The sequence below is a fragment of the Cnephaeus nilssonii genome, assembly GCF_951640355.1.
Source record: "Cnephaeus nilssonii genome assembly, chromosome: 22".
Taxonomy (NCBI): domain Eukaryota; kingdom Metazoa; phylum Chordata; class Mammalia; order Chiroptera; family Vespertilionidae; genus Cnephaeus; species Cnephaeus nilssonii.
This window is the reverse complement of record NC_137093.1, coordinates 26,940,295-26,966,418: the sequence shown is the minus strand read 5'-3', so window position 1 is coordinate 26,966,418 and position 26,124 is coordinate 26,940,295.

Sequence of the window (26,124 nt, the reverse complement as noted above, 5' to 3'; positions counted from 1 at the left end):
TCACCATTTATTGTGAGAAACCATCTGATATAACAAAATGGAACATGGAGCTCATAATCAGAAGTGAGATCAACACTGAGTGTGAGTGATTTAGTGTGAACATCACAGAACAGATTAACAGTGCCTTTCCTTGAGGGGCAGGAAGACTGGAGGGGTGGAGAAATGGAAGGGGATGAGCAGGGGATAACCTGTCTCCAGGCGTTGGGGAAGGTAATACACACACTGGCGTCCATCAGAGGGGAAATGACACAGTGATTTATGGTATTTATGTTGGAATCACTACGCAATCATCTATGTATTAAAACAATCACTTTTTGTTGTGTGATTGCTTATCTCTCTTTGCCTGTAAACCAGGCTGGACAGTGACTCCATGAGGGGAGGGTGGGCTAGGAGACAAGTGTGGGTGTCAGAGCTGAGGGCTCATGGGGCTCCTGGGGCCCAGGTGCAGGGAGGTCACACTTGAGTGAGGAGCTGCCTGCCCAAGTGTGCAGGAGCCAGTAGAGTGTGTGCCTAGCTGCCTGGCCCAGAGCCCTGAGCTCTCAGTCCCAGTGCACCAGCGCCCCCTGCTGGTCCCAGAGCACATGTCCTCCAGCCCATCTCCTCCCCACCAGCCCCCCTGGAGGGGCTCTGTGGTCTTCCTGACGCCACTCCCCAGGGCAGGAGAATGAGCAGGTCCCACCTCTGGTGCTGGGGTGACGCTTGATTTTCTCAGGTGACTCAGGACCTGCACAAAAGTAAATGACACGCTATGTTCCCAGCCCTTAAAGGAACCCTGCTTGTTGGCTTTCCCCCTGTCTGCCTGGCCGCTGGGTTCATTTCTGGTGCCTGAGCATTTGGAGCAAAGTGTGAGGCTTAAGGTTCCCCAGACAGCCCGTCAGTTCCTACCTGGTCGTGATTCCACTTGGGGATCCTTTGCAGTGAAATTCCTGGTTGTGTTTGTGGTTGTTGTGTCTGTGGCGGTTGTGACATTCCGGGCCCCCGTGGGCATGTCTTGGCTTTTTGCCTCTGCCTTTGCCAGGAGACACTAATGATGTCAAGGGAGAAATGTCTGTGGTCCAGGTCAGTCCTGTAGCTTCTGGTTTATCCTTGAAGGTTACACAGGCAATACCTTCTTTAGGCTCCTGAGGTGTTAAAATGTGTTTATCTGCTGATGTATTTTTTTTTCAGTACGAGGGTTGATATAAAATGAATACTATTATGAATGAAACTCTACCCCTTCTAGAACTTGTTCTCCCTCATGGGACTTAGAAGTCCTCATTTTCTGTTCTCCAATCTTCATTGGCCTCATCAAGGATATTTGTTAAGAGCTCCATGTGTTATATTGTAAATCAGAAGATGACTAAGTCAATAAGCCAAATTAAACTGGAATCTTTTTATTTCTCTAGCGCTAGTGTGCCCAGAGGAAATATTGCGTATCAAATTCTGGGGCCCAACATGGTGGAAGTCTTTCCTGTTTATACTTTTTTCAGTTCTTTGTTTTCCAATTTTGGAATGAGACTTCTGGCACTTCTGAGAAAGAGGTCCTGTGCCCTGGGAAGGGGCCATGAGACCCCTTCTCAAGGCCTGATCTGGCGCCAGCACTGACAACTCTGTCTGGGACGTAGTTTATGGCCTCCCTGGAAAAGTAGTCTTATTTTCCCTATTATTTATGCAAGGAAACGTTTACAGAAGCCAGAATAACAGGTTAAAATTTCAAACAGCAGGTTTTTTTTAATACAAGATGGAGGTTACTATGCTTCACATGGATTCCATGGAAATTGGATTTCATGGTGGATAGATAATCATATACTTTACTGCGTGTCCCCTTGATATTTCCAATACCCACATGGAACAGGCACAGTTCCTACAGTGTTAGTCAGTGTGTTCTCTGTGCTGTACTTACATGCCTGCGGCGGTTTTATAGCCACCAATTTATACCTCTTCCTCCCCTCAATGTCTTCACTCACTCCTCTACCCCCCTTTCCTCTGGCCACCATCCCTCTGTTCTCTGCATCTATGAGTCTGTTTCAATTTTGTTCATTTATTTTCTTTGTTCTTTACTCCTCATGTGGGTGGAATGATGTGGGGTTGGTTTCTCTGTCTGACTTATTTGACTTTCATAACACCCTCTAGGCCCATCTAGGGTGTCACAGGATGTCATTGTTGTTATTATCACCGGGTAATGTCCCACTACAGAGAGCTACCACCACTTCTCCACCCCCTTCTCCTGATAGCTTGGCCATTGTAAGGAGAGCTGCAGGGAGCATGGGGTGCATGGACTCCTTCAAATCAGTGTCTCCGGTTTCTTCAGAAATACACCCGGATGTGGAGTCACTGCGTCCTGGGCAGTCTTACTTGTAATTTGGTTGTTGTTGCTAATCCTCATCAGAGGGTATTTTTTTTACTGATTTTCAGAGAGACGGGCAGAAAGGAACGGCCATTTCCACCCTCACACTTTCCTTCTGCATCTCAGGCTGAGCCAGTCTGAGCCCAGGAGCAGGTTTTGGTTGCACTTCCCCGTGGGTTTACATCACCGTGTAAACGTTACTACCCATGTACAAATTACAGTAATAGTCGGCCTCGTCCTCAGGCTGGGCCCCCGAGATGGTGAAGGCGGCTTTGGTCCCGGAGATGGAGCCCGAGAAGCGGTCAGGGACCCCAGAGGGGCGGCTGTTTGTGTTGTAGATGAGCCTGCGGGGAGGCTGCCTGGGGTCTGCTGGTACCAGCTGGGGTAGTTACTAGTGGAGACTGCCCCAGAGCTAAGGCCACAGGTGAGTGTGACTGTCCCTCCTGGAGATACTGACATGGACGGCTCCTGGGTCACCACAGTCTGAGAATCCACACCTGGAACCAACAGGAGAGAGACAGGTGTTATGAGAGACGAAGGTCACCTGAGACCCTGCTGTTCTGTGTCCCCCAAGGATGCAGAGTCCCCTCCTCTGACCTGAGCTGTGCGCCAGGAGCTGGAGCAGAAGCACCGCCCAGACCATGGTGGGGACACTCACAGGATGTGGCCTCCTCAGGCTCCTGGCTGCAGTGGGGAGTCCTGGACCTTTTCATGCCTCCCACCCCCATTAGGGGAGAAGGTGCCTCATGCAAATCAGCTTCCCCTCTAGTCCTGCCCAGGCTCACCCTGCTGTCCCCTGGGGAAAGTCCCGAAAGAGATAGATGCTGGGCCCTCACAAAGACCAGACTGCATGGGGACTGAGACGCTGAGAGAGGGGGTTGATTCACTAAGTCAGCTCCCTGGAGTCCTGTTGTCCTCAGTCCTGACAACCTTCCCTGGAGAGTCTGAGCCTGAAGGATGAGGTGCGAGTGTCCTCTCCCTCATGGCCCCAGCAATCCAGTTCACCCCAATCCAATGCCACCCCTGGGAACACTGATCCTTCCGCAGGAAACCCTTTTCTGTCTTCCTTGGGGATCTTAGCAGTCCACTCCCTCCAGCGGTGAGTCAGGAGGATGTCAGGGATCTCATGTCTGGGCTGTGAAGGGCCTGGGGTCTCCCTGACTCAGTCCTGGACCCTGTCCCACTAGCAGTGTCGGGGGACAGGGCTGGGGTGCTCACCATGCAGTTGCATCTCCAGGCAGCGTTGGCCACTCTCTGTTGTTCTAAGAAACCATCAGTTAGATGGGGTAGTTTTACATTAAATGGTGTTATGAGCAGAAAATGTGACCGTGTCTCCATGGAATTATTGGGTACCTACGCACATCGGATATAAGAACCTAGGAGCTTTTTCATAAATATGAACAATGTTGTGTGTGAACAAGTTGGCGTGAACATCACATAGGACATTGTACCAGTCCGTCTCCCTTTCCCTTCTGCTGTGGGGCAGGAAGAACGGGAGGGTGAGCAGGGGATTGGGATGTAAGGGGGTGAGCAGTGCACTTGTCCCAAACTGACATCCTTCCCGTCCCCCAATGAAACCGCTTGTCCAGCGAAGGAGGAGGGGGAAGAGCAGAGGGATCTGGGTCCAGTTGTTGGAACTGAGTCTCCCAACCCCAAGTGGCGTGACCTGGGTCCAAGGTATGCATAGGCCACGTTTCTTCATGCACGTGTGTCCGGGGTGTGGCTGTCCCTCTGCCTCTACCTGGACGTCAGGCGAGAACAACACCTCTAGGAGGGGGTGTGTGAGATAAAATACAAGGCAAGTATGTGAGGGAGTGGGCGCGCTCAGGGGGCTCCAGTGAGTCCTCAGGCTGCAGGGCCCATCAGGGCCGATCCCATAGACCTTCCCCTCTCCTGTCCTCACGGGGGAAGGTGGGCCTCCTGCCGCCCTCCCCATGGTCCCTGAGGAACTCCAGAGCTCCTGCTGTGCAGACAGGAGCACAGCCTGGGTGTGAGATCTCAGCAGGAACTCAGGGAAAGCACCGCAGACCCTCGGATGCTCTGACTTGAGAGGAGCAGGAAGCACACGGAAGGATGTCAACGTCCTTGGTCCTCGGAGAAGGACCAGTGAGACTGCATTGAGATGTCATCGCCCCAGGCCAGCAGGGCCGTGTGAACTGAGCCCTAGTGACCCTGGTGGGTGAAGCCTTGGAGAAACCAGAACCCTGGTCATTGCTGGGACAAACATCAAGCAGTGCAGCCATATTGGAAAACGTCCACCAGTGACTCAGAAGCTGTCATGTGAAGTTACCATACGTCTCCTCATCCCCCTCCTCAGTGTCTCCCCAGGAGAAATGGGAACACACATCGCCTGAGAGCACAAGCCGTCCTGGCGCCCAGGTCCCCACAGCGCTGAGCACAGCAGCCACAGATGCAAACCCTCAGATGCCCAATAGCGGAAGTATCAACAAACGCTGCTGTGCTCAGACATGGGAATATGATTTGGTCAAAAATAATTGAACTGTTGACCCATGTCCCAGTGTGGATGGGCCTCAAGAACATTATTCAGAATGTTTGGCTCAGTGCATAGAGCGTTAGCCTGTGGACTGAAGGGTCACAGGTTCAAGGGCACATGCCGGGGTTGGGGACTTCAACCCCGGTGGAGGCCATGCTGGAGGCAGCCAATCAATGATTCTCTCTCATCACTGATATTTCTATCTCTCTTTCTCCCTTCCTCTCTGAAGTCAATAAAAATATATTTTAAAAAATAATTAAAAGAAACAATAGACACAAAGACTACCTATTTTCCAGTTCTATCCATATGAAATGCACCTCATAGGAAATATGTGAATCCAGAGAGTGGGTCAGCAGGTAACCGGGACTGGGAGGGGTGTGATGGGCGTGATTAGTACTTATGGGACCTTGTCTGCTTCTGAGCCTCAGACCTGAGCGGCCCCCACAGTCTCTCTTATCCTGTCCCCTCCTGGGAGGGCCCAGAGGGACCCTTCATGCAAATGCCCCTCCCCCTGGTGACCCCGGGGATAAATGTGGTGAACGCTGTGTGGCTGGGGAGGTGGAGCCTCTCGTGGGGCCCTGGGAGGTCACAGCTGCTGGTCCCCAGTGAGCACAGAGCAGAGGGCACAAGGCATGTTCCCCACTCTGGCCTCCCAGCTGAGGGCCCTCACTGACCCAGCAAGATAGGCCCACAGCGCCCCCTGCTGGTCGAGGGTCCAGGTTCACTTACAACCAGACTGAAAACTTCTGAAACTAGACTATGGGAAGGATACAGCACTCTGCAAATGCACTAAATGCTGGTCTGTTGTGCACTTTAAACCAGTGAAACGTAAGGCATGCACACTATATCACAATAAAGCTGGGATAAAAAACAATTTGAGAGAGATCACCTCTCACTACCTATTTAAAGCGGGCCTGTGGGCCCTAGCCGGTGTGGGTCAGTGGATAGAGCGTTGGCCTGCAGACCAAAGGGTCCCGGGTTGTATCCTGGTCAAGGGCATGTACCTCGGTTGCAGGCTCCACTGTGGCCTGGGGCCCTAGTCGGGGCTCCTGCAGGAGGCAACCCATCCATGTGCTTCTCTCACATCGATGTTTCTCTCTGTCTCCCTCTCTCTCTAATAACTGATGGGAAACTATGCTCAGGTGAGGATTCAGAAATTAATAAAATAATAGAGCGAGCCTGTGCTCAGAGTGACTCTCGAGTGGGACACTGTAGGGTCTGCCACGGCCACCGCTTCTGTCTCTCGGCGTTCATGGGCGATCAGGGGAACCAGGGCGGGTTTCTGTCTCAGTTCCCCGTTGGGGTGGAGCACTGTGTGATTGCTGATGCCGTTGTCCCATGTTGAACAGTAATAGTCACCCTCGTCCTCGGGCTGCAGGCCTGTGATGACCAGCGAAGCCGTGTTGCCGGACCTGGAGCCAGAGAACCGATCCGGGATCCCCGAGGGCCGGGAGCTTCCGAGCATCACCGTTTTGGGGGCCCCACCTGTGACCTGCTGGTACCAGGCTGCACCATATCTTCCAACATTGTTGCTGTCCCCCTTGCAGGTCAGGGTGACCTTCTGGCCCAGAGACCCTGACAGCGAGGCTTCCTGGGTCAGCCCAGCCCGCACCCCGGGCCCTGGAACAAAGCACACAGACACACAGTGAGGCTGAGGCCACTCTCACAGCGGGCGCTCAGGAGGAGGCACCAGTGTACCCCGGGTGCCCCATCCTCACGTGCCCCGCTTCCCTCAGTCAGTCACCTGAGCTGTGAGCAAGGAGGGCGAGGAGGAGAGGGGCCCAGGCCATGGTGGAGACGACAAAGTCTGCTTCTGAGCCTCACACCTGAGCGGCCCCCACAGTCTCTCTTATCCTGTCCCTCCTGGGAGGGCCCAGAGGGACCCTTCATGCAAATGCCCCTCCCCTGGTGTTCCCGGGGATAAATGTGGTGAACGCTGTGTGGCTGGGGAGGGGCGGCCTCTCGTGGGGCCCTGGGAGGTCACAGCTGCTGGTCCCCAGTGAGCACAGAGCAGAGGGCTCAAGGCAGGTTCCCCACTCTGACTTCCCAGTTGAGGGCCCTCACTGACTCAGAGACAGGCCCACAGCGCCCCCTGCTGGTCCAGGGTCCAGGTTCACTTATGAGCAGATGGCTAACCTGGAGCTGAGCAGGGACAGACTGAGGCTCTAGTGTTCAGCCCTGCCTTTCCAACCCACTTTTCTCAGAGCAGGGCTGTGTGGTGCATTGTGGGAATTTGCTCTGTCCCACTCCTCCCACTGTGTCCTGGGCTCAGAAAGCAGCTCCCCTAACCAGGAACAAGTTTCCTGGGGCAGCAACCTTGCCAGGGGATAGAGAGTCCGGAGCCCCTTCAGTCTGAGGCTCTGAGCTTGTCACACGGTGCTCCCCTCTGAGAGAACGTGTGCCCCTCCTGGTGGGTTCCTGGAGAGGAGGGTGATGGGAAATAGGAAGAGTGAGTGGTCGTCCATTGTTTCTATTTCTTTGATTTTGTCTTTGTACAACCTGCAGCTTGCCTTTCACTCTCTTCTGGGTGTCTTTGTTAAGCAGCCGCTTTTGCTTTTCATGAAGTGCTATATACCCCTTATTTTTATTTATTTATTTATTTATTTTCATCCTTGGGATTTTGTGCCTCTGTTTGCCAAGATTATGAAAATAGTCTTTCGTGGTTTCTTAGAAGCTTTATTGTTTTGATTTCCACATTTGGACCAATCATCCATCTGGAATAAATTGTGTGTATTGTGTGAGGTAGGGGTTCCAAGGTCCTATTGTTTTCCCATGTCCATTGGTCATCAGTATGTTCTTTGTGGGGAGTCTATCAGGTCCTCTGCCCATTGTTTGTGTGGATTGTTTGTGGGTTTGCTTTCTCCTCTTGGTGTTGAGTTGTGTGAGCTCTTTATAGATGTGGGACAGGAACACCTTTATGGGAGGATCATTGGTGAATATGTACCTCTGTTATGTCACTGGAGGGTGACTGTTTGTTTTGTTGATGGTTTCCTTTGCTGTGAAAAAAAAACCCTTTAGTTTGATGTATCCCATTGGTTAATTTTTCCTTTTGCTTTCCTTGCCTGAGGAGATGTATTAGAGAAAATGTTGGTAAATAAATGTCAGAGATGTTACTGGCTACATTTGTTGGAAGGGAGTTTTCTGATTTCAAGTTTACATTTCAGTCTTTAGTGCATTCCGGGTTTCTGCTGGATGTGGAGGAAGGAAGGGACCAAGAGAAGGAGAATGGCTTCCCCAGGGACGTGGCCTACCCGCTGACGTGAGCGAGGGATGAGCAGATGCTCTGACGCAGGGTTCTGTGAAAGAGAGAGCGAAGGGGCTCTTACTTCAGTAGTAACAAAAGTCCTGTTCGCTGTCTCCTTGACATTTTAGTGTAACAACAGCTTGAACTCTAATGAACCTCTAGATGCAATCAGCAGGGAACTATTCTGAGAAGCACGCGCTTCTACAAGGTCGGTCTTACATACCAAACAGAGAGATTCCAGCAGAGCACCCGGGAGCGGACTTGTTTGAGAAAGTCAAGGTAGGGGCTGCCGCCTTTGGCCAGGTCCCCTCAGAGGCCCCTGACCTTTCGGAGAATCCTCCTCACAGACTTTCCCACAAGACCCGTGCTCCCCACACTCCAGCATTCATGCTTACCGCCTCCCACAGGGCTTGTTCACATGGAGATTCCTGGATACAAGGCAAGTCCCTGACCCAGTGGCTCTAACATGGGAATGGCATTTGTAACAAGCGCCAGGAAGGCTCCATGTCAAGGCCAAAATAAATATCATTGTCCCCACAGTCGAATTCATGACGGGGCTGTGTCGTCAATGTCCTTGGAGTCAGAGGAGACTCACAGCCGCACAGGGGGGTCTCTGAGTCTCACTGTAGGTTGATCCAGCTGGGAGCTGAGCCCATCCCTGTAACTATGGGCAGAGAGGAAGAGGGAAAGCCCATTCTTGCAGGAGTCACATGACGAGATGGACACGAACTGGGAGAGACTGAGGAGTCACCTGACCAAAATCCCTGGACAGGAGAATGGGGCCAGGGAGCCCCCTTCCCACGGTGTGCTGGCCATTTCCACCTTCAGGCTATTTCTGCATCAAAGACTGAGCCAGTCTGAGCCCAGGGGGAGGTTTTGGTTGCACTTCCCCGTGGGTTTACATCACCGTGTAAACATTACTACCCATGTGCAGAGCACAGTAATAGTCGGCCTCGTCCTCAGGCTGGGCCCCCGAGATGGTGAGGGCGGCTTTGTTCCCAGAGATGGAGCCGGAGAAGCGGTCAGGGACCCCTGAGGGGCGGCTGTTTGTGCTGTAGATGAGCAGGCGTGGAGGCTTGCCTGGGGTCTGCTGGTACCAGCTGGGGTAGTTACCACTAGCAACTGACCCAGAGCTAAGGCCACAGGTGAGTGTGACTGTCCCTCCTGGAGATACTGACATGGACGGCTCCTGGGTCACCACAGTCTGAGAATCCACCCCTGAAACCAACAGGAGAGAGACAGGTGTTAAGAGGGACAAAGGTCACCTGAGACCCTGCTGTTCTGTGTCCCCCAAGAATGCAGAGTCCCCTCCTCTGACCTGAGCTGTGCGCCAGGAGCTGGAGCAGAAGCACCGTCCAGACCATGGTGGGGACACTCACAGGATGTGGCCTCCTCAGGCTCCTGGCTGCCGTGGGGAGTCCTGGGCCTTTTCATGCCTCCCACACCCATTAGGGGAGAAGGTGCCTCATGCAAATGAGCTTCCCCTCTAGTCCTGCCCAGGCTCACCCTGCTGTCCCCTGGGGAAAGTCCCGAAAGAGATAGATGCTGGGCCCTCACACAGTCCAGGCTGCATGGGGACTGAGACGCTGAGGGAGGGGGTTGATTCACTAAGTCAGCTCCCTGGAGTCCTGGTGAACTCAGTCCTAACAACCTTCCCTGAATCTGAGGCTGAGGGATGAGGTGGAAGTGTTCTCTCCCTCGTGGCCCCAGCAATCTAGTTCACCCCAATCCAACGCCACCCTTGGGAACACTGATCCTTCCTCAGGAAACTCCTTTTTTCTTCCTTGGGGATCTTAGCAGTCCACTCCCTCCAGCAGTGAGTCAGGAGGATGTCAGGGATCTCATGTCTGGGCTGTGAAGGGCCTGGGGTCTCCCCGACTCAGTCCTGGACCCTGTCCCACTAGCAGTGTCGGGGGACAGGGCTGGGGTGTTCACCATGCAGTTGCATCTCCAAGCAGGGTTGGCCACTCTCTGTTGTTCTAAGAAACCATCAGTTAAATAGGTTGGTTTTACATTAAATGGTGTTATGAGCAGAAAATGTGACTGTGTCTCCATGGAATTATGGGATACCTACGCACATCTGATATAAGAACATAGGAGCTTTTTCAGAAATATGAACAACGTTGTGTGTGAACAAGTTGGCGTGAACATCACATAGGACATTGTACCAGTCCGTCTCCCTTTCCCTTCTGCTGTGGGGCAGGAAGAACGGGAGGGTGAGCAGGGGAATTGGATGTAAGGGGGTGAGCAGTGCACTTGTCCCAAACTGACATCCTTCCCGTTCCCCAATGAAACCGCTTGTCCAGCGAGGGAGGAGGGGGAAGACCAGAGGGATCTGAGTCACCATGGGGAAGCCCCAGAGCTCTGCGGGCTCAGGCCTCGTTGTTGGAAGTGAGTCTCCCATCCCCAAGTGGCGTGACCTGGGTCCAAGGTAGGCATAGGCCACGTTTCTTCATGCACGTGTGTCCAGGTTGTGAATGTCCATCGGTCTTTACCTGGACGTCAGGCGAGAACAACACCTCTAGGAGGGGGTGTGTGTGATAAAATACAAGGCGAGGGTGTGAGGGAGAGGGCGCGCTCAGGGGGCTCCAGTGAGTCCTCAGGCTGCAGGGCCCATCAGGGCCGATCCCATCGACCTTCCCCTCTCCTGGTCCTCACGGGAGAAGGTGGGCCTCCTGCCTCCCTCCCCATGGTCCCTGAGGAACTCCAGAGCTCCTGCTGTGCAGACAGGAGCACAGCCTGGGTGTGAGATCTCAGCAGGAACTCAGGGAAAGCACCGCAGACCCTCGGATGCTCTGACTTGAGAGGAGCAGGAAGCACAGGGAAGGATGTCAACGCCCTTGGTCCTCAGAGAAGGACCAGTGAGACGTCACCTTCCCAGGCTAGCAGGGCCATGTGACCTGAGCCGTTGTAACCCTGGTGGGTGAATTCTTGGAGAAACCAGAACCCTGGTCATTGCTGGGACAAACGTCAAGCATCGCAGCCATATTGGAAAACGTCCACCAGTGACTCAGAAGCTGTCATGTCAAGTTACCATACGTCTCCTAACCCCACTCCTCAGTGTCTCCCCAGGAGAAATGGGAACACACATCGCCTGAGAGCACAAGCCGTCCTGGCGCCCAGGTCCCCGCAGCGCTGAGCACAGCAGCCACAGATGCAAACCCCTCAGATGCCCAGCAGCGGAAGTGTCAACAAATGCTGCTGTGCTCAGACATGGGAATGTTATTGGAGGAAGAATAATTGGACTGTTGCCCCATTGCCCCATGTGGATGGGCCTCAAGTACATTTTTCAGAATGTTTGGCTCAGTGGATAGAGCGGCGGCCTATGGAGCAAAGGGTCCCAGGTTCGATTCCCGGTCAGGGCACATGCTTGTGTTCTGGGCTCCCCCTCCAATGGGGGACGTGCTGGAGGCAGCCAATCAATGATTCTCTCTCATCATTGATGTTTCTATTTCTCGCTTCCTCTCTGAAATCAATAAAAATGTATTTTAAAGAGAATTAAAAGCAACAATAGCCACAGAGGGCTCCCTGTTTCCAGTTCCATCCACGTGAAACGCACCTCATAGGGAACATGTGGATCCAGAGGGTGGTCAGCAGTCACCCGGGACTGGCAGGGGTGTGATGGGCGTGATTAGTACGCGTGGGACCTTCTCTGAGGATAAGGAAAACGCCTGCAACTAGTATCTGGGATGCTGACACCACTCTGCAAATGCACTGAATGCCGGTCTATGGTGCACATTAAATCAGTGACATTTATGGTGTGCAAACTATATCACAATAAAGCTGGGATAAAAAACAGTTTGAGAGAGATCACCTCTCACTACCTATTTAAAGTGGGCCTGTATGCTCTAGCCGATGTGGCTCAGTGGATAGAGCGTTGGCCTGTAGAACAAAGGGTCCCGGGTTCGATTCTGGTCAGGGGCACAAACCTCAGTTGCAGCCTCCTCTGTGGCATGGGGCCCTGGTCGGGGCTCCTACAGGAGGCAACCCATCCATGTGCTTCTCTCACATCGATGTTTCTCTCTGTCTCCCTCTCTCTCTCCCACTCTCTTTAAAAATCGATGGGAAACTATCCTCAGGTGAGGATTCAGAAATTAATAAAATAATAGAGCGAGCCTGTGCTCAGAGTGACTCTCGAGTGGGACACTGTAGGTTCTGCCACGGCCACCGCTTCTGTCTCTCGGCGTTCATGGGCGATCAGGGGGACCAGGGCGGGTTTCTGTCTCAGTTCCCCGTTGGGGTGGAGCAGTGTGTGATTGCTGATGCCATTGTCCCATGATGCACAGAAATATATACCCTCGTCCTCGGGCTGCAGGCCTGTGACGTCCAGCGAAGCCGTGTTGCCTGACTTGGAGCCAGAGAACCGATCCGGGATCCCCGAGGGCCGGGAGCTTCCGAGCATCACCGTTTTGGGGGCCCCACCTGTGACCTGCTGGTACCAGCCCACATTTCGTGCTCCAACATTGTTGCTGTCCCCCTTGCAGGTCAGGGTGACCTTCTGGCCCAGAGACCCTGACAGCGAGGCTTCCTGGGTCAGCCCAGCCCGCACCCCGGGCCCTGGAACAAAGGACACAGACACACAGTGAGGCTGAGGCCACTCTCACAGCGGGCGCTCAGGAGGAGGCACCAGTGTACCCCGGGTGCCCCATCCTCGTGCCCCGCTTCCCTCAGTCAGTCACCTGAGCTGTGAGCAAGGAGGGCGAGGAGGAGAGGGGCCCAGGCCATGGTGGAGATGCCCACGCTCTGCTTCTGAACCTCAGACCTGAGCGGCCACCACAGTCTCTCTTATCCTGTCCCCTCCTGGGAGGGCCCAGCGGGACCTTCATGCAAATGCCCCTCCCCCTGGTGTCCCCGGGGATAAATGTGGTGAACGCTGTGTGGCTGGGGAGGGGCGGCCTCTCGTGGGGCCCTGGGAGGTCACAGCTGCTGGTCCCCAGTGAGCACAGAGCAGAGGGCTCAAGGCAGGTTCCCCACTCTGACTTCCCAGTTGAGGGCCCTCACTGACCCAGGGACAGGCCCACAGCGCCCCCTGCTGGTCCAGGGTCCAGGTTCACTTATGAGCAGATGGCTAACCTGGAGCTGAGCAGGGACAGACTGAGGCTCTGGAGTTCAGCCCTGCCTTTCCCACCCCCTCGCTCTCAGGGCAGGGACTTCTCACCCCCCAGGGATCCCTGAGTTTACAGCAGTTGTCCCTCCCTCTTATTCTTTACTTTAAAGACATGACCTCACCCTGGCTGGTTGGCTCCCAGGTTTGGTCTCAATCCCCAGCAGGGGGCGTGCAGTGGCAGCTGATCACTGATTCTGTCTCATCATTGCTGTTTCTCTCTCTGTCCCCCTCTTCCTTCCTCTCTGAAATTAATTTAAAATATATTTTTTAAAAATCCATTTTTATATATTACATATTAAAATATATACAATCCATGTAATGGCAGTATTACCACAGAAATGGTCCGGTTAAGGCACTAAGGAAATACTGGGGTTCATATTGTTCACATGAGCAGACTGAGTCTGACACATGTACGCTCTGGAGAAGGAGCTGCTGAGTAAGGAAACACGCTGAGGACGGCGACAGGAGGGCTCAGCCAGGGCACCGGGGACTTCATGTCCTCACACTGAGCACCTCCTCGCAGCTCGATGCTGCCACCCAAAGCTGAACGGCAGTCATGAGCCTTGTCCTCAGGCTGGGGGCCCTGATGGTCAGGTAGGTTGTGCTGCCCAAGTCGGAGCCAGAGATGCGATCGGGGATCCCCGAGGGCAGAGAACACCTGAGCATCACAGCATTGGGGGCTTCACCTACGTCCATCTTACTCTTACTTATTTTGGAAATCCCCCAAATTGGACATTACTCCTATTGATTCTGCATCTTTGCCCAACTCCCCCCCCCCCCCCCGCCCCTCAGCCCCCCCCCCTCCCTCCTCCCGCCAGCCCCGTCCACCGGGGTGCTCCTCGTGCCGCTTTAGTTTTTCTCTCAGAGCACAGCTTCAGGGGCCGGTAAGGAGCAGATACAGAGCTTTTAGTTTTTATGTTTTAAGTATATTTTTATTGACTTCAGAGAGGAAGGGAGAGGGAGAGAGAGAGAGAGAAACATCCATGATGAGAGAGAATCATGGATCGGCTGCCTCCTGCACACCCCCTACTGGGGATCAAGCCGGCAACCGGGCGTGTACCCTTGATGGGAATCCAACCGGGGACCCTTCAGTCTGCAGGCCTATGCTCTATCCACTGAGCCACACCGGCCAACGCAGATGTGGAGTTTTTAATACAACGTTGGCATTGCCTTGGATTTGCTTGTGTTTCAGAAGACACGTGTAAGTCCTTCAGATAAACATTCACGTTTCCCGCCTCCCTGGAGCGTTCAAGAGCTGTTTCGCAGCATGAAGCCTTCAGAGCCCTCTCCTTCTCAGAAGATCCCCCTCCCCCCCAAACCCCTGTCCTCATTCAAACGTATGAGGTGGGTCTGCTGCAGTGAGTGACCCCAGTCGCCGAGCGTGCCCGGCCTCCCTGGCATCTCGGCATGGCCCGGGATGAAGTCGAAAGGTGGGGACTGCCGATCCTGCCTCGGTGCTGAGGGAGCCGTTGGGGGTGCCTGGGGCCCACGGAGACGTCACCAGTCATCTTCCCCCGTGGAGAAGATTCTGTTTGCTCGGCCTCCCAGGAGCCACAGACGCCTGCGTCCCCGGGGCCTCAGGAGGCGGCAACAGTTGAGGGAAACAGGCCGCAGTCAGCTCACGCCGGGCCCGGTGACCCACCCGAACACTCAGACCACCCACCCTCGGATTCACGCCTGACCCTGGGCCCGCGCTGCCTGTCCCTACAGGAGCCAGTTCAGCGGAGACAGGAAGGAATCATATGAGCGTGGATTCCCGTCCTGCCGGCAGCCTGGGAGAGCAGCAGGGCACCCACAGACATCTGCTCCGCACCCCCATAAGCCCGCTGCTTGTATTGGGTAGAAGGACAAGGATTACAGGGGACGTAGACAAGAGGTGTGCCCAATGGGCAGTTCACAGGTAATGGGGCTGGAGATTTGCAAAGGCCTGTGGGTAAGCAAAGGGCCTGTGGGTAAGCAAAGGCCTGTGGGTAAGCAAAGGCCTGTGGGTAAGCAAAGGCCTGTGGGTAAGCAAAGGGCTGGAGGCTCTGGGTTCTGCAACCAGGCTGGTCATCCTTCCATGATCACAGGCAGCTCCCTGGTGGGGAGGATGGGCCGCATTCCGGGGTGAGCTCCCGGGTCCCGTGTGTACCTCCCAGCCAGCTGAGAGGCGCCTCCTTTAAAAGGAACAGAGCAATCACGGAGAACAGGGCAGGATTCATGTTTCTTACCATTCCAGCTGGTCCCCACCAGTCCATTGCTGCCCCTGTCAGGTTGAGCCACCTCCTTCCTTACCCATCAGCCCCCTGGAGGGCTACGTAGCCTTATAACCTGATGTCTGTCCGTGTGGACATGACCAGGCTGAGAAGATACTCCCAGTGGATACTTGTTCACTAAGGACGAGACGGAAAACATTGCTCGGCCCTGGGTCCCAGGAAAAGAAATGGCCCCTGAGCCAGTGACAAGGGATGTCTCCCTGAGTGAGACGCGGCCCCAGGCAGGGCAGGGGTGACAGCCCGGGCAGGAAGGGCACCTGAGGGTTTGAGGCTCACTTCCCCATGGCCCTGGGCCACCGTGTGAGTGCCGCTGTTGCCGTGGTAAGTTGCACAGTAATAGTCAGCCTCGTCCTCGGGCTGCAGCCCCGAGATGAGCAGGAGCCCCGCGTTGGCCGACGTGTCTTTGGATCCAGAGAAGCGGCTGGGGACCCCGGAGCCCTGGTGCTTGTCTGAGTCACCTTTAAACCTCAGGAGATACCTGGGACGGCTCCCTGGATTCTGCTGGTACCAGACAATGTGGTAGCCCGCAACGACAGAGCCACTGCTCAGGGTGCAGGGGAGGCCGGCTGATGCTCCGGGAGACGCAGTCAGGGAGGGCGGCTGGGTCAGCACAGGCTGGGAGAGGGACCCTGCAGACACAGACACTGGTCAGTGATGGGCAGGGACCAGGGGCAGGTTCCCAGGAGACTGAGCAGGAAGGGAAGAAGCCTGGTCCCAGGCCTGGCCCTACCTGTGCAGTGAGAGAGGAGCGCGAGGAGCAGAGGAGTCCAGGCCATGGTGCTCACAGCCAGGCGGTGACCTGAGCTGCAGCCCCTGGTCCAGGCCTCTCTTATCTTCTTCACGGTCCTCCAAGGGGAGGAGCCGCTCACCCAAATTTGTTTCCTTCCTGGAGAGCCTGCACCACCCTGGCCGCCCCCAAGCCTGAGCTGGGCTGGTACACAGACCACAGCTCTAGGGTGAGTCTCAGAGTGTCCCCCTGGGAGACACGAGGGAGGAGGCAGCTGTGGGGACCTTCCCGGGCCTGTGAGCAGGGGCCCCTGCCCAGCCCAGAGGACTCAGCCTCTGAGCCCCCAGCAGCAAACACAGGCACCAAGGCCCAGGCCTGGGGAGTTTGGGGGATGGAACAGCTGAGGGCACCTGGATCCTGAGGCAGGCCCACAGCGCCCCCTGCTGCTCACTGTCCCAACTGCAGTCTCTTCAGTGGGATGGTGTTAGGATGTAGGCCTGATGGCCAGGTCCCTGTCATTCCCCCACCATCCATGGGCCTCAGCCTCCACTGGCCCAAGGTGACAGACATTCATAAGCAGCCCGTGCCCCGAGGGACTGTTAGACTGCTGCGGGCGAGAGGAGTGGGAAACGTGGCCCCTGTACGGGCTAGAGCTAACGGGGTGAGCCCGCAGGGGGCTCTGGGAGCTAAGGCCTGGGAACGTGAAGAACAATGTAGACAACCCAGCAAAGCAGAGATGGACGGAGAGTTACGGAGAGCAGGCTGATGGTGGCCAGAAACAAAGGGGTTATAAGGCGGGGTGAGAGGTGAGGGGAAGGGACAGGGGTATTTATGGAGTTCAAAGTGGTGTCCAGTCCCATAAAAACAGCTAATTTTAAAGCCTTCTAATGATTTTTATAAGAAATACGGTAATTTCCGGTTGGTGCGCACCATCGGAAGTCGGTTGCCACGGTAGACATTCTGGTGGGCTTTGAAAGAGGCACTTACAGGTCTGACTGAAGGAGGTCATTTCATTTTAAATGCAAAGCAGTCAGGGCACAGCCTCCCACAAGCAAGACTTGGAGGCTGTTATCATAGGATCATCTAACCCCCTGGTTACTCTCTGCCGGACACACACACACACACACACACACACAGACACACACAGACACACACAGACACACACACGGACATGGACACACACACAGAGACACACACACACACACACACACACACACACACAAACACACACACACGGCAGTGAAGCCTGATCTTTCCTAAGAAATATCGGGGCCTTTGGGTTGTCATGCGGGTGAACTTCACCTTCAGCCCGTTGGTTTGCTGCTATGGAAAAGGAACTCTCAGTTCTGCCTGTGTTTGACTGGCATTGTCCTTGTTACATTGCTGTACATTTTAGTTCGTGTTAACTTTAGAGTCATCATGAGCATTTCACACAAAAAGGGGGAGGAGTCGGTGTGGAATCCTTGCCGGTGGAAACTGTGTTCTTTCACGGAGTCTCACGGACCACCAACACTGAGGTCGCTGCTCACGGTGCAGGGGAGTCTGGCCGTGGCTCCCGGAGATGCAGAGAGGAAAAGCATCCCAGGACCCATGGACAGGGTGGGGGTGGGGGGGAGTCTGTGGCGTGGTGAGCTTTAGCTGGCTGCCCCAGGCTCCCAACATCCCATCTCCATCGGCACCCTTGTGGGAAAGTCCAATCTGTCCTCATTGGGGCCAGAACTGGGGCGAACGCCAGAGACTCTGCCATGTGAAAGCTCAGCCTTGGGGCTCGGTGATCTTTGGGCCCCAGGGAATGTGCGAGTGAGAGCACAGGGCAATCAGGTGTTACAGAGAGAGGGAGAGAGAGGGGGAGGGGGCACTTCTCTGCTAAGCTGATTGTATTCTCTCCCCCGTGGGAAGAACCAGGCCACCTTTGCAAACTGACCAGCCAGTTTCCCAAGCTTTCCCGGCTGCTGATGGGTCCCCTGTACCCAGCCCGCTCTGGATCTTCTGGGATTGTGTCTCTTCCCATCATCCTTCCCCAGGTGGACTGACCGCCCGCCTCTGTGCCATCCTGGCTCCCACAGCGCATGTGCTTGCCGCCCCCTTGGTTGGCCTATCCCTTCCCCGTGGTCTGCGGGAATGGACCCGGGGTTCCCGGGAGGGTGTGAGGCGGTCACTTCCGAGGGAAGCCAGCGGCTCTGCTCCCGCGTATTCTGTGCTGAACAGCGTCTGACCCCTGGTTCTCCTCCTTTGTGGGTATGTGGTACCTCCGCTCACAGCATCACTTAAACCACACACCCCGGGGCGTGGGCCTGTGGGTACCAGTCGGGCATGTGCTGCCTCCGTACATGTGTGAGGAGCTTGGGGCAAGGAGGTCGGGTTTTTGTCGCACTTCCCCATCTGTGTGTGTCACTGTGCTTAGCACCGCTCTCATACACCTGACAGTAATAGTCGGCCTCGTCCTCAGGCTGCAGCCCCGAGATGAGCAGATGCGCTGTGTTGGTCGAGGTGTCTTTGGATCCAGAGAAGCGGCTGGGGACCCCAGGTCCCAGCTCATTGCTCGAGTCTGAGTAGTAGTACAGGAGATACCGGGGAGGGCTCCCTGGCTTCTGCTGGTACCACCATATGCCATAGCTGCCAACATTGAAGCCACTACTCAGGGTGCAGGGGAGTCTGGCCGTGGCTCCCGGAGATGCAGAGAGGGAGGGCAGCTGGGTCAGCACAGGCTGGGAGAGGGACCCTGCGGACACAGACACTCGTGGGTGAGAAGGCAACAAACAGGGGGACATTTCTCAGGCTTCTGAGCGAGGCGGGAGTGCAGGGGGGATGCCCCTGGTCCCAGGCCTGGCCCTACCTGTGCAGTGAGAGAGGAGCGCGAGGAGCAGAGGAGTCCAGGCCATGGTGCTCACAGCCAGGCGGTGACCTGAGCTGCAGCCCCTGGTCCAGGCCTCTCTTATCTTCTTCACGGGCCTCCCAGGGGAGGGGCCGCTCACACAAATTTGTTTCCTTCCTGGAGAGCCTGCACCACCCTGGCCGCCCCCGAAGCCTGAGCTGGGCTGGTACCCAGACCACAGCTCTAGGGTGAGTCTCAGAGTGTTCCCCTGGGAGACACGAGGGAGGAGGCAGCTGCTGGGACCTTCCCCGGGCCTGTGAGCAGGAGCCCCTGCCCAGCCCAGAGGACTCAGCCTCTGAGCCCCCAGCAGCAAACACAGGCACCAAGCCCAGCCCTGGGGAGTTTGGGGTGGAACAGCTGAGGGCACCTGGATCCTGAAGCAGGCCCACAGCGCCCCCTGCTGCTCACTGTCCCAACTGCAGTCTCTTTAGTGGGATGGTGTTAGGATGTAGGCCTGATGGCCAGGTCCCTGTCATTCCCCCACCATCCATGGGCCTCAGCCTCCAGTGGCCCAAGGTGACAGACATTCATAAACACCCCGTGCCCCGAGGGATTGTTAGACTGCTGCGGGCGAGAGGAGTGGGAAACGTGGCCCCTGTACGGGCCAGAGCTAACGGGGTGAGCCCGCAGGGGGCTCTGGGAGCAAAGGCCTGAGAAGACCCGGGAACGTGAAGAACCATGTAGACAACCCAGCAAAGCAGAGATGGACGGAGAGTTACGGCGAGCAGGCTGATGGCGGCCAGAAACGAAGGGGTTCAGAAGACGGGGTGAGAGGGGAGGGCAAGGGATAGGGGTATTTGTGGCGTCCAAAATGGTGTCCAGTCCCATAAAAACAGCTAATTTTAAAGCCTTCTAATGATTTTTATAAGAAATACGGTAATTTCCGGTTGGTGCGCACCATCGGAAGTCGGTTGCCACGGTAGACATTCTGGTGGGCTTTGAAAGAGGCACTTACAGGTCTGACTGAAGGAGGTCATTTCATTTTAAATGCAAAGCAGTCAGGGCACAGCCTCCCACAAGCAAGACTTGGAGGCTGTTATCATAGGATCATCTAACCCCCTGGTTACTCTCTGCCAGACACACACACACACACACACACACACACACACACACACACAGAGACACACACACAGACACACACACAGACACACACACACACACATACAGACACACACAGAGACACACACGGACACACACACAGAGACACACATACACAGATACACACACACAGGGACACACACACACACACACACACACGCACACACACGGCAGTGGACTTCACCTTCAGCCCGTTGGTTTGCTGCTATGGAAAAGGGGTTGTCAGTTCTGCCTGTGTTTGACTGGCATTGTCCTTGTTATATTGGCATTAATTTTAGCTCGTCTTAACGTGTAAGAGTCATCATAAGCATTTCACACAAAATGGGGGAGGAGTCAGAGTGGAATCATTGCCGGTGGAAACTGTGTTCTATCAGGGAAAGCATCCCAGGACCCAGGGACAGGGAATGTGGCGGGGTGAGCTTTAGCTGGCTGCCCCAGGCTCCCAGCGTCCCATCTCCCTCCGTTCCCCTTGGGAAAGTCCAATCTGTCTTCATCGGGGCCAGAAATGGGGCCAACGCCAGAGACTCGGTGCCGTGTGAAAGCTCAGCCTTGGAGCCCGGTGGTCCACGGGCCCCAGGCGGCTGCCAGACCCACATCCCTTCTACAGAGGGAATGTGTGTGTGAGTGCACAGGGCAAGAGGGTGTTAAGGAGAGAGAGGGAGAGAAGATGGAGAGAGAGGGAGAGAAGAGGGAGGGGGCACTTCTCTGCTAAGCTGATGTATCATCTCCCCCGTGGGAAGGACCAGGTGCCTTTGCAAACTAACCAGCCGGTTTCCCAAGCTTTCCCGGCTGCTGATGGGTCCCCCGTACCCAGCCCGCTCTGGATCTTCTGGGATTGCGGCTCTTCCCATCATCCTTCCCCAGGTGGACTGACCGCCTCTCTGTGCCATCCTGGCTCCCACAGCGCATGTGCTCGCCGCCCCCTTGGTTGGCCTATCCCTTCCCCGTGGTCTGCGGGAATGGACCCGGGGTTCCCGGGACGGTGTGAGGCGGTCACTTCCGAGGGAAGCCAGCGGCTCTGCTCCCGCGTATTCTGTGCTGAACAGCGTCTGACCCCTGGCTCTCCTCCTTTGTGGGTATGTGGTACCTCCGCTCACAGCATCACTTAATCCACACACCCCGGGGCGTGGGCCTGTGGGTACCAGTCGGGCATGTGCTGCCTCCGTACATGTGTCAGGAGCTTGGGGCAGGAGGTCGGGTTTTTGTCCCACTTCCCCATCTGTGTGTGTCACTGTGCTTAGCACTACTTTCATACACATGACAGTAATAGTCGGCCTCGTCCTCAGGCTGCAGCCCCGAGATGAGCAGATGCGCTGTGTTGGTCGAGGCGTCTTTGGACCCAGTGACTCGACTGGGGACCCCCGGTCCCAGCTTCATGTCTGAGTCTGAGTAGTAGTACAAGAAAAACCGGGGCGCGCTCCCTGGCTTCTGCTGGTACCAGTACATGTTTTTTCTACCAACACTGAGGTTGCTGCTGAGGGTGCAGGTGAGTCTGGCCGTGGCTCCCGGAGACGCAGAGAGGGAGGGCGGCTGGGTCAGCACAGGCTGGGAGAGGGACCCTGCGGACACAGACACATGGGGGTGAGAAGAAGGTCAGGGGGCAGCTTCTCCGGGTGCCTGAGGCCTGAGGCTACCTGTGCAGTGAGCGAGGAGCAGGAGGAGCAGAGAGGCCCAGGCCATGGTGCTCACAGCTGATCCTCGGTCCTCAGAGCGGAGGCTGAGTGGCTCCGGGCTCCAGGCTCCTCTTATCCCCGCCCAGCTGGCTTCGCAGAGGGGGGCTGCTCATGCAAATATGCCCCCCGCCCTTTTCCCAGGGGCACAGATGGGTCTGGGGCTCTTGCCCAGGGAGGCCCGCCTGGTGCACTAGTGTCCCCCCAGGTGGGGCTGGGAGGAAGCAGCTGCTGGGGCCGCACGCAGCCACGTGCAGGGGACTCAGGCTCAGAGACCACAGGCCGGCCCAGTTCTCACAGGAATCAAAAGGCCCAGCCCTGGGGCCTGGGGTCCCTGGAGGGCTGCCCAGCTGGGAGCCCCTGTTTTGCAGACACCCCCATAGCCGGTCTCGCGGCGCCCTCTGCCGGTCCCAGGCCCCCCTTTTGCCGTCAGCCTGCTCCAGAACCTCGCCTTCACCAGAGTCCTTGAACCCTGTGCTTCCAGCACCCGAGACTCCTCCTCCAGGGGGCGACCCAGGTGCGGCCTTGGGGTGACCGCCCCTGATTCGGGCGCAGGAACCCTGACCCTGGACAGCCTGGGGCTGCTGTGCAGCTGAGGACACAGCAAGGGGAACAGAGAGCAACGTGGATCTGTCCCTGCGGGGGGCTCAGAGGAGGGCGCGCTCTGGGTGCTGAGCGGAAGGGACGCTCATGAAGGGGACACAGACCTTCACAGGAGCAGCTGGAGGGGGAGGGGTGCTCGCCTGACAGAGCAGGGGGTGGAGCAGGACCAGAACACTGGGGAGTAGTGGATCCTGCTCTGCTCGCTGGGGTTTTGTTCTGGTTGAAGAAGGCAGGTGGGACCCGGGAGCTCACCCGGGAATGCGGCCCATCCTCCCCACCAGGGAGCCGCCTGTGACCATGGAAAGATTACCAGCCTGGTTGCAGAACCCAGAGCCGCCAGCCCTTTGCTTACCCACAGGCCTTTGCTTACCCACAGGCCTTTGCGAATCTCCAGCCCCCATTACCTGTGACCTGCCCATTTGGCACACCTCTTGTCTACGTCCCCTGTAATCCTTGTCCTTCTACCCAATACAAGCAGCGGGCTTATGGGGGTGCAGAGCAGATGTCTGTGGGTGCCCTGCTGCTCTCCCAGGCTGCCGACAGGGTGAGAATAAATGCTCATATGATGCCATTCTGTCTCCACTCAACTGGCTCCAGTAGCGACAGGCAGCGCGGGCCCAAGGCTGGTCCGGTTACACTGAGACCTCCCGCTGTGTACAGGGACATTTTTAATCCGGCTGCACCTGTGCCCGTGCTCCTTCTTCTGGCCAATAAAACCCCTCCCAGGCCCTGGTGCCAACCAATGGCCCGCGTGGTATCTGGGAGGGGTGGGGCTGGGCGGGGCCTAGGGCGGACTCTGTGGCTGGGCTCCATGGGCACTTAGCAGACACGAGGGGAACAGGCGTGGGATTTCCCAGCGGAGAGCTTCCCGGAGCCCCTGTCACAAACCCCTGGAGCCCCCGCTGCCCGAGGCCTGGCTCATCACGCCTGTGACAGGGGACAGGGGACAGGGGACAGGCAGGCTCCTGCACCACCTCTGCCTCGGCCACTGCCCCTCCCCGCCCAGCGGCAGGCCAGGCCCTCCTCTGAGTCTGTGGTTGTCTAGCTGGGCCTCTCCCGCAGGAACCAGCAGGAGAGCGCCTCTCACTTCATCAGAGGTCCGACCGGGGAGGTGCCTCCTGGACACGCTGCGCAGGGCAGACACGCCCAGCAGCTGAGAGCGGGGCCCCCTCAGCGCCACATGGCTGCCCAGGCCGCTCAGCATCAGAAGGAGCAGCACATTGGTGACTCCCGGGACGTGGGGGGAGCCCCAGGCAGCAGAGGAGAAGGCCCCTTTATTTATGTTGTAAATATATTTTTATTGGTTTCGCAGAGGAAGGGAGAGGGAGAGAGAGAGAAACATCGATGAGGAGAGAGAATCACTGATGGGCTGCCTCCTGCACGCCCTCAGGCACATGCCCTCCACAGGAATCGCACCCGGGGCCCTTCGCCGACACTCTATCCACTGAGCCTCACCGGCTAGACCAGTGGTTGGCAAACTCATGAGTCCACAGAGCCAAATATCAACAGGACAACGATTGAAATTTCTTTGGAGAGCCAAATTTTTTAAACTTAAACTTCTTCTAACGCCACTTCTTCAAAAGAGACTCGCCCAGGCCGTGGTATTTTGTGGAAGAGCCACACTCAAGGGGCCAAAGAGCCGCATGTGGCTCGCGAGCCGCGGTTTGCCGACCACGGAGCTAGGGCTTAAAAAGGATTTTAAATGCAGTCCACGCAGTCGCGTGGCACCAAAATGCCTCGTGACACCATGAACTTGACGAATATAAAACAGGGTTTCTTCCCTTGCCTCTCGGGGGACACAGGGCATTGAGGGACGTGGTCCTTGGGGAAGAAATGGGTTTGCCTTCAGCCCTCCGTTCTAATCCCGCCCTTACTGCTCCTTCTGGAACCTAAGATACTGGGATTTCTATTTTCCTGAGCAGATTTCTCTTAAATTATCCACTGATTTTTCTCCCCTTGAGGACTGAAGAGAAAGGAGATCTCTCTGAGGCCTCAGCATCCAGACTGGGCTGGGTCACAGGAGTCTCTGGTCATGTGACCCCCGTATCACGTGATCACATCTGTCCCTGTGCTCTGTGAAGTGAAGGTGCAGGACCCGGTTTCCCATCTGGGTCCCACACTGCCCCGAGCGCCACTCTAGGGTGCTGAGGCCCAGGACAGGGCGGACGGAGGGCCACGCGCGTCCCCAGGGTGTGAGGACAAAGGTGACTGTGACCATCAGCCTCCTGACTGCACTGGGGGAGGTCGAGTCCAGAGGAGGTCAGGGAGGTCATGGCACAAGCCAGGAGCCAGGAAACAGGGCGGCACCCCTGAGGGTCAGTCACCTCTGTCCCAGCTCACCAGGTCAGAGGTCAGCCAGCTCCCCGCGCAGGAGAGAGGAGGGGACCTCAGACCGGGGCTTCGGAAGAGCGTCCGGGGGAGGACGCGGGAGCCCACGGATGTCTTGGTCCCGAGGCCCCGCAGCTACAGCCCAGCCGCTCTGCGCCCAGAGGAGGTTTTGGTTGCACTTCCCCGTGGGCCTGCATCGCCGTGTGAATGCAAACTACTGCCCAGGTGCGTGAGACAGTGGTAGGCGGCCTCGTCCTCGGGCTGGGCCCCCGAGATGGTGAGGGCGGCTTTGTTCCCAGAGATGGAGCCCGAGAAGCGGTCAGGGACCCCGGAGGGGCGGCTGTTTGTGTTGTAGATGAGCAGGCGTGGAGCCTTGCCTGGGGTCTGCTGGAACCATCCAGGGTAGTTACCACTAGAGACTGCCCCAGAGCTAAGGCCACAGGTGAGTGTGACTGTCCCTCCTGGAGATACTGACATGGACGGCTCCTGGGTCACCGCAGTCTGAGAATCCACACCTGGAAGCAACAGGAGAGAGACAGGGGTTATGAGGGACAAAGGTCACCTGAGACCCTGCTGTTCTGTGTCCCCCAAGGATGCAGAGCCCCCTCCTCTGACCTGAGCTGTGCGCCAGGAGCTGGAGCAGAAGCACCGTCCAGACCATGGTGGGGACACTCACAGGATGTGGCCTCCTCAGGCTCCTGGCTGCAGTGGGGAGTCCTGGGCCTTTTCATGCCTCCCACCCCCATTAGGGGAGAAGGTGCCTCATGCAAATCAGCTTCCCCTCTAGTCCTGCCCCAGGGTCACCCTCCTGTCCCCTGGGGGATCTTGAAGAGGCAGATGCTGGGCCCTCACACAGGCTGTCTTTCTCCCCCTCAGCCTCATCATGGTTCTAGTGACCTCCTTCGGGAACTTGGGTTCTGGGATGGAGTGGCCGAGGGCGGGGTGATGCCATGAGTATGTTCCCCTGTGGGCACCAGCTGTCAAGTTCATCCCAGGGGTAAGCCCAGCCCTGGGGACACGGCCTCCCTTCCCCAGTGGAGTCCAGCTCTGCCTTCTTTGGAGGGGACACCTAGCACGCCTCCCTCCCCCCGGAAGCGAGATCCCTGGAAAGCGACAGAGTCAATGTCTGGCGTGTGAAGGGACAGGGTCCCCCGATGACGAAGTCTGACCAGCTGTCTCAGCAGCCGCGGGCGGCCCGGGGCGCGGGGTGCCCCCCACCAGGGCGCTGCCGGCCTTGGGGTCGCAGGACTCCTTCGCTCTAAGGAGCCATCACTGCGGGCACCTCCGACGTCCTCACGGGCTGGAGGAGGGAAAGGCACGGGGTCACCATGAGGTGACGAGACACCTGTCAGCCTCAATCGGAAATGTCAGCAGCCCCGAGGGTGGCCACGCTGTGT